The sequence below is a fragment of the Ovis aries genome, chromosome 3 (genome assembly GCF_016772045.2).
Source record: "Ovis aries strain OAR_USU_Benz2616 breed Rambouillet chromosome 3, ARS-UI_Ramb_v3.0, whole genome shotgun sequence".
Classification (NCBI taxonomy): Eukaryota; Metazoa; Chordata; class Mammalia; order Artiodactyla; family Bovidae; genus Ovis; species Ovis aries.
In genome coordinates, this window is record NC_056056.1 from 214,789,066 (window position 1) to 214,797,145 (window position 8,080).

The 8,080-nt window shown below is 42.7% G+C and overlaps 1 protein-coding gene and 1 non-coding gene across 2 annotated transcripts in view; both read left to right on the forward strand.

The window, feature by feature from the left end:
- LOC101117325 (chromatin remodeling regulator CECR2) overlaps positions 1-8,080 on the forward strand; it is a 118,046-nt gene that overhangs the window by 17,038 nt on the left and 92,928 nt on the right. The window lies entirely within an intron of this gene.
- Positions 4,935-5,038, forward strand: LOC114114174 (U6 spliceosomal RNA). The gene has a single exon (XR_003589012.1). It is a non-coding gene; the product is annotated as a U6 spliceosomal RNA (small nuclear RNA).

Below are 8,080 nucleotides of genomic sequence, written 5' to 3' on the forward strand. Positions count from 1 at the left end.
TGGTGTGTGTTCCTGTCAGTGTTGCTTTGAAAACTGTCCCAATCGGTATATACTGCTATCTTGTTGTGTTCTGAATTCACATTTGCCTCGTGACTAATTGTACTGAGTATTGTTTGCCATCCATGTACTTTGGAGAATTCTCTCTTAAATTCTTTGCCTATTAAAAAAAACTTTTGCCCATTTGAAAAATTGGGTTGTTTTCTTAATATTGAGTTTTGAGAGTTTCTCATGTATTTACAATAGAAGTTCTTTATAAGATGCATATTGAGAAAATGTTTTTTTCTCAGCCTTGTTCTGGGGCTTATCTTTAATTCTCTTAACAGTGTCTTTTTTTTTTTTTTGCCACGCCACTCGGAGGATCTCAGTTCCACAACTAGGCACTGAATCCCTGCCACAGCTGTGAAAGCCAAGAATCCTAACCACAAGGCCACCAGGGAACTCCTCAACAGTGTTTCTTGAATAGCAGAATATTTTAAATTGAGAAATAGAACTTACCAGTTTTTTTTTAAATCATGCTTTTGGTATTGTTTTTAAAAAAGCATAGCCTAACCTAAGATCACCAAGAATTTCTTTTGTGTTTTCTTCTAGAGATTTTATAGTTGTGGTTTTATAGTTGCTTTTTGCATGTTTTGTTGATAGTGTATGAGAACTATTTTTATAGCTCTTCATTTGATCTGTAAGAAGTAAGTGGTATTTTTCTATTTGCATAGAACTGTCTGGGACAGTCCAGAGGGCTAACCCTTAGAAGCAAAGTTCATCTTAATTCTGGAGAATACAGAAATTATTTTATGTTGAAAAAGACATAATCTTCATTCTGGGTTCGTGAAAGGGGATTTTCCTCAAAAAGCTGGCTGCAGCGGGCTTTCCTGGTGTTTCAGTGGTTAAGAATCCGCCTTACAATGCAAGGGACATCAGTTAAATCCCCGGTCCAGGAAGATCCCACATGGCGCGGAGCAAGTAAGCTCCTGTGCCGCAACTACTGAGCCAGTGCTCCGCAGCCTAAGAGCCACCACTGCTGAGCCAGTGTGCCGTAGCTACCGAAGCCCAGGTGCCCTAGAGCCCGTACTCTGCAGCAGGAGATGCCAGTGCAAAGAGAAGCCTGCGCACCACAACTAGAGAATAGCCCCCACTCTCCACAACTAGAGAAAGCCTGCATGCAGCAAGGGAGACCCAGCACAGCCAGAAAATAAATAAATCTTAAAGAAAAGTTGGCTGCAGTGGTGCTACAGAAGCATCAGCATTGTGTGTGTTAGTGCTTTCTCTGGAGGATGGAATTTGATGATGAAAATAGAGAGTAGATTATTGAGATAGTTGGTACACAATAATTTAAGAAGCAAAAACAATTAATTTGTTTATTTTGCATTCGATTCCTCAAGTACTTAGTGATTAATGGGGTGAAAAGCTATGAATGCAAACTCGCATGCAGATTAGTACAAGTAAAACTGGAGAAATCTGAAGAAGATCAGTGGATGTAGTTTCCTGGTGGCAGTATCAGAGTTGTGCAAAGTGTTAGTATTGGAGGAAACTGAGCAAAGTGCATGGGTTTCTCTGTAGTGTTTCTTACACCTGCATGCAGTTATCACATTATTAACTAAAGATGTCTTAATACATGTTTTGTTGCCAAAATGTTGTTGATTGGAGACATGTTTGTAGACTTGATACAATTGATATCATCGTGTAACGTTGTTAGAGCTTCATATTGATCATGGATTCATTATACAATTCGCGATTGTCATTATCATTCACATTTTGCTCCATTAAGTTTTTGCTCCAACTTTGTATATATTATAGGTGTAAAATTTTCAAAAAATGACATGTCACAAAATTTTGAGTGAAGAAAAATTTTTTGGTGAATTTTATACAGATACTTTCTCTGATTGTCTGAGCAACATATATATTACTGGTTTCTCAGAAGAGGATAATTCTTCAGAATATAGTTCTGCTTCAGATGACGTGAATATTGTTGTTGTTCAACTGCTCATTGGAAGTGATGGACAGGGAGGCCTGGTGTGCTACAGTCCATAGGGTCGCAAAGAGTTGGACACAGCTGAGCAACTGAACAGAACTGTTCACCTGCTAAGTCCTGTCTGACTCTGTAATCCTGTGGACTGTAGCCCGCCAGGCTCCTTTGTCCATGGGGTTTCCCAGGTAAGAATATGGAGTGGGTTGCCATTCCTCCTCCAGGGGAGGATACTTTACTGCTGAGCCTTCCGGGAAGCCCATACACACTGTGTATAAACATAAATTAGCACTTTTTTTATAATGCATAAAATGCGTGTTCATGCTCAGTTGTGTCTGACTCTCTGTGACCCCCTGGACTGCAGCATGTTAGGCTTCCCAACTCCCGGAGCTTGCTCAAATTCATTTCCATTGAGGTGGTGATGCCATCCAACCATCTCATCCTCTTAGCCCCTTCTCCTCCCGCCTTCAGTCTTTCCCAGCATTAGGGTCTTTACCAGTGAGTCAGTTCTTCGCATCAGGTCGCCAGAGTATAGGAGCTTCAGCCATCAGTCCTTCCAATGAATATTCAGGACTGATTTCCTTTAGGATGGATTGGTTGAATCTTCTTGCAGTCCAAGGGGCTCTCAAGAATCTTTTCCAACACCACAGTTCAAAAGCATCAATTCTTCAGTGCTCAGCTTTCTTTATGGTCCAGCTCTCATGTCCATACATGACTACTGGAAAAACCATAACTTTGAGTAGATGGACCTTTGTTGGCAAGGTGATGTCTCTGCTTTTAATACACCATCTAGGTTGGTCATAGCTCTTCCAAGGAGCAAGCGTCTTTTAATTTCATGTCTGCAGTCACCATCTGCAGTGATTTTGGAGCTCAAGAAAATAAAGTCTGTCACTGTTTCCATTTTTTTCTCCCATCTTTTTGCCATGAAGTGATGGGACCAGATGCCATGATCTTCATTTTTTAAATGTTGAGTTTTAAGCCAGCTTTTTCACTGTCCTCTTTCAGTTTCATCAAGAGGCATTTTAGTTCCTCTTCACTTTCTACCATAAGGATGGTGTCATCTGCGTATCTGAGGTTATTGATATTTTTCCTGGCAGTCTTGATTCCAGCTTGTACTTCATTCATCCAGCCCGGCATTCTCATGATGTACTCTGCATAGAAGTAAAATAAACAGGGTGACAATATACAGCTTTGACGTTCTCCTTTCTCAATTTGGAACCAGTCCATTGTTCCATGTCCGGTTCTAACTGCTGCTTTTTGACCTGCATACAGATTTCTCAGGAGGGTGGTAAGGTGGTCTGGTGTTCCCATCTGTTTAAGAATGTTCCACAGTTTTTGTGAGCCACACAGTCAAAGGCTTTTTATCGTATATACATCATAATATTTCATTCTTAAATATTTCAGCATACATTGCCTAAGAACAATATAAAAATAAGAACATTCTCCTTTATAGCCACAATACTATTAATACTTCTAAGGAAAATTAAAAACAGTTTCATAATATTACTTAATCATATGTATAGTATTATCTAATCTAATATTCAGTTCCTCCCCCTCCCCCATCAGAAAAATATCTTTCATTGTTGGTTTGGTTTTGGTCAAGGTTTCTTGCATTGCTGCTGCTAAGTTGCTTCAGTCTTGTCCGACCCTGTGCGACCCCATAGACGGCAGCCCACCAGGCTCCCCCATCCTTGGGATTCTTCAGGCAAGAACACTGGGGTGGGTTGCCATTTCCTTCTCCAATGCATGAAAGTGAAAGTGAAATTGCTCAGTCATGTCCGACTCTTTGCAACACCATGGACTGCAGCCTACCTGGCTCCTCCATCCATGGGATTTTCCCGGCAAGAGTACCGGAGTGGGGTGCCATTGCCTTCTTGCATTGTACCTGAATATTATTTAATTTCTTTTCATCTAGAGTAGTCCTTTTGACTTTTTGCTTTTTATAACCCTTTGATGAGTGTCAGTCAGTTGTCTTATAGAATGTTACATGTTTTGAGTTTTTCTGTTAACTCAAGATTAGATTCAAGTTAAACAGTTTTAGTAAGATTGTTTCATATGTGTCATTGGGTACTTACTATTTCATGTCAGAAGCTGCTCCGAGTTGTTACTGTTGAAATCAGTTGTGTCAGGACTCTTTGCAACCTCATTGTCTGCAGCCTGCAGGCTTCTCTGTCCTTCACTGTCTCCTGGAGTTTGTTCAAACTCATGTGCATTGAATTGGTGATGCCATCCAGTCATCTCATTCTCTGTCACCCCCTTCTCCTCCTGCCCTCAGTCTTGGCTAGATTCAGGTGAGTTGGCTCTTCGCATCAGGTGGCCAAAGTGTTGGAGCTTCAACTTCAGCATCATTTCTTCCACTGAATATTCAGGGTTGACTTCTTTTAGGATTGATTGGTTTGATCTTTTTCCAGTCAAGAGGCTCCAAGTCTTCTCCAGTACCACAGTTCGAAAGCATCAGCTCTTCAGCGTTCAGCTCTTCTTATGGTCCAGGTCTCACGTCCATACATGACTACTGGGAAACTGTAGCTTTGACTGTACGGGCCGTGGTTGGCAAAGTGATGTTTCTGCTTTTTAATATGCTGTCTAGATTTGTCAGCTTTCCTTCCAAGGAGCCAAGCGTCTTTTAATTTCAGTGGCTACAGTCATCATCTGCAGTGATTTTGGAGCCCAAGAAAATAAACTCTGTCACTGTTGCCCCTTTTCCCCATTTTGTTTGCCGCAGAGGGCTGGGGCCAGATGCCATGATCTTCGATTTTTGAACACTGAGTTTTAAGCCAACTTTTCACTCTCTTCTTTCATCCTCCTCAAGGATGAAAGTTCTTCTTCACTTTCTGCCATCAGGGTGGTGTCATCTGCATATCTGAGGTTGTTGATATTTCTTCTGGCAATTTTGACTCCAGCTTGCGCAGCCTTGAATCCAGCCTGGCATTTCTTAGGATGTGCTCTGCATATAAGTCAAATGAACAGGGTGATAGTTGATTCGGCAGTACACATACTAAAATTGGAAGAATATACAGAAGATTAGCATGGCCCCTGTGCAAAGATGACACGCAGATTTGTGAAGCAGTCCATAGTTTTGCTCGATGACAACCTAGAGGGTGGGATGGGGGAGGGAAGTGGGGGGCACATGGGTAAACCTATGGCTAATTCATGTTAGTGTTTGGTAGAACCAATGCAATACTGTAACACAATTCTTTCAATTAAAAGTAAAAATTAAATGAATAAATATTTAAAACAAAAAATAAGCAGGGTGACAGTACATAGCCTTAACATACTCCTTTCCCAATTTTGAACCATTGTTCCATATCTGATTCTGACTGTTGCTTCTTGACCTGTGTACAGGTTTCTCAGGAATCGGGTAAGGCGGTCCGGTATTCCCATCTCTTTAAGAGTTTTCCGCAGTTTGTTGTGATCCATATCACAGCAAGGCTTTAGCATAGTCATGAAGCAGATATTTTTTGGATTGCTGCAGACTTTTCCCCCAAGCCGCGAGTAGGACTGCTCCTTCTGTGGCCTTCTTTTCGTGCAGACATTGGTTGTGTGTGTGCCTGCATGCTCAGTCGTGTCCGACTCTTTGCGACCCCATGGAATGTAGCCCGCCAGGCTCCTCTGTCCATGGGATTTCCCAGGCAAGAATACTGGAGTGGGGTGCCATTTCCTTCTGCAGGGGATCTTCCCAACCCAGGGATCAAACCCACGTTTCTTGTGGGTCTCCTGCATTGCCAAGCGATTTCTTTACTACTGTGCCACCTAGGAAGCTGTTTACTGTTAGTGATATTTATTTTGATCACTTGGGTAGGGAAATTTATATTTTAGATTGAGAAGAAGAGAAACCTACTAATATCCCTCAATCAGCTTACCCTTGAGGGGAGGAGAGCTCTGTACACTGACAGGTGCCAGAAAGTAAAGTAAAAGACTTAGTCACTGCCTGCAAAATCTGAGAGAGAAAGGGAGATATTATAGAGGTCGCTGTTCAAATAGACTATTGTAGTACAGTATTTGTAAAATGGACGTGTGCAAAATAGAGCAGAAGCTAGTAGCTTTACAAAAAAAATAGCTGAGCCTGTTGGGGGATGGGTGCACGGGAATTGGGACGGATTCACAGCTTTCTCAGCCTGGAAGGCTGGGTAGAGAATTAACAGGCGCATAGGCAGAGAGAGAGAGCCACTTAGTAGGATGGCAGGCCATGTGGAAGGGAGGAAGAGACTGTGCCAGAGAGGGCATGGCACTGTGGGGCCATCTGCAAGGTGGATGGGGGTACAGGAGATGAGGCTCGGTTAGTGCTGAGGTGATGGTTAGATAGGAAGGTTATTTGATTTTATTCTGAAAGTTGGGGTTTTCAAACTTTTAAAGCTGTGAATCACTTTGTTAAAAGGAAATTTTATGCAGGAATTCAGTATATAAAACAGATAAAAATAGAGCGCTGTTTGAAAAATTGCCATAGGTGATGAGCTATTCTAGTTTGAGCAGGAGAGAATGTTGTGATTTATAATATTTAGAGCAGGATGGCATATAGTCAGTGTGCAGAAAATATTTGTTGGCTAAATGGAAAGTAGAGTTTAGTTTCCTCTTAGTACAGAGGCAGCAGGTTGGAACTAGAAAGGCAGCCACCAGGCTGTGCCAGTTGCCTCGGTGAGAGCTGCCGACCGGAGCTGGAGATTGAATGGGGCTGCGGGTGAGGGTTGGACACAGAGTTGGTTGGACAGTGGCTTGAAGAGACTAGTACCGTGGTCCCAGTTCCATCCCCAGGGGTGTGTCATCCCCAGAGTGTTCTGGGAATCTGTGGAGGCCTTTTGGTGCCAGAGGTCAGAGGCAGCACTGGCGGAGAGAGGATGGGGTGGGGTTGCTGGATGTCACACATCCATCCTGAGGTCTTTCATGCAGGTAGGGAAAAAACTGGGACTTAAATCCAAACTCACGGTTTCACCTGTCAACACAAGGTAGCTTTTGCAGTGTTAAAACGTGTACCAAGATTTTTAGTAGTGCCGCTGTTTAGAACCAAGGGAAGATCATACTGTTTTGTTTGAAACGTTGATGAGAGGTTTTCACCGTTTGGGAATATCCTGTATCATATCTTACTCATCACTGATCATAGTTATTTGCTTACACCTCAGCTCGGTGTTGGTCTGTGTTTTTATTTTGGGTTCTGTTTTAACATATATGACTGCTGTGTCTTCTAGTGAGTCCATGCTTAAGCATTTACATTTTGGAATACTTTTTATTATGTATTTAATTTTTGTCTTCTCTTGATTATAGTTGGGGTCGTATATCAATTATGTTTATGGTTGTAAATTATATTTATGGTTGTAAGAAGGCATCATTATCTGTGAGTTTCACCTCAGGACAGTGTGGGGGTTGCAAAGCTCAGTGCTGTGAGGAGGGGGTGTGGACCTGACAGGGGAGGACTCCCATCCTGTGAGTCCTCGGACTCTGGCCTGGGGGCCGCCCAGATGCAGTCACTCTTCATTGAGATGAGGATTGCGACCGGGGTGAAGGTGTAAATGTGGGGCGCGCTGAGGTTGGGCTCTCACACAGCCTCAAGTTAGAAACGTGTGGCAGAAATTGTGAACTGGGATTTGGAGTTGAGGAGGAAAAATAACAGCATTTCTGGAGAGGGAGGTGCTTCATGCCGGCTGTGGAGCCAGCCGGGCTCACTCCCCTGGCCGTGCTCTGCACCTGTGGGGCACTGCGCTGTGACGGTGACCGCTGTCACAGCCAGCGTTCTCATTTCTAAAAGGGGGGATTACATACTTACCCATTGAATTAATATGGGAATTAGGTGCCTTAAAACATGTCAAATACCTGAATAATGCCAACTTAAAAGTTGTATTCAAAGTAGCTATTCACCAAAACTTCAGTAAATGCCAAGAATTTTGAATAGATGTATGAATTCTATCATTTGGGCCTTATAAAACAGAATTTTTATGAGAAGACTGAGGGCTAGGGAGATTTCCTGTAGACTCAGGAGTCAGATTGTACAGGAAGTAAAAGTCTGAATTGGCTAGGATAGAATCACATGCTGCCAGACCTTCCCTTCCATCTGTGGACCTCGGACCAGCAGCAGCAGCATCGCTTGGGAGCTTGTTAGAAATGCAGACTCTTAGGCCTCACTCTGAGATT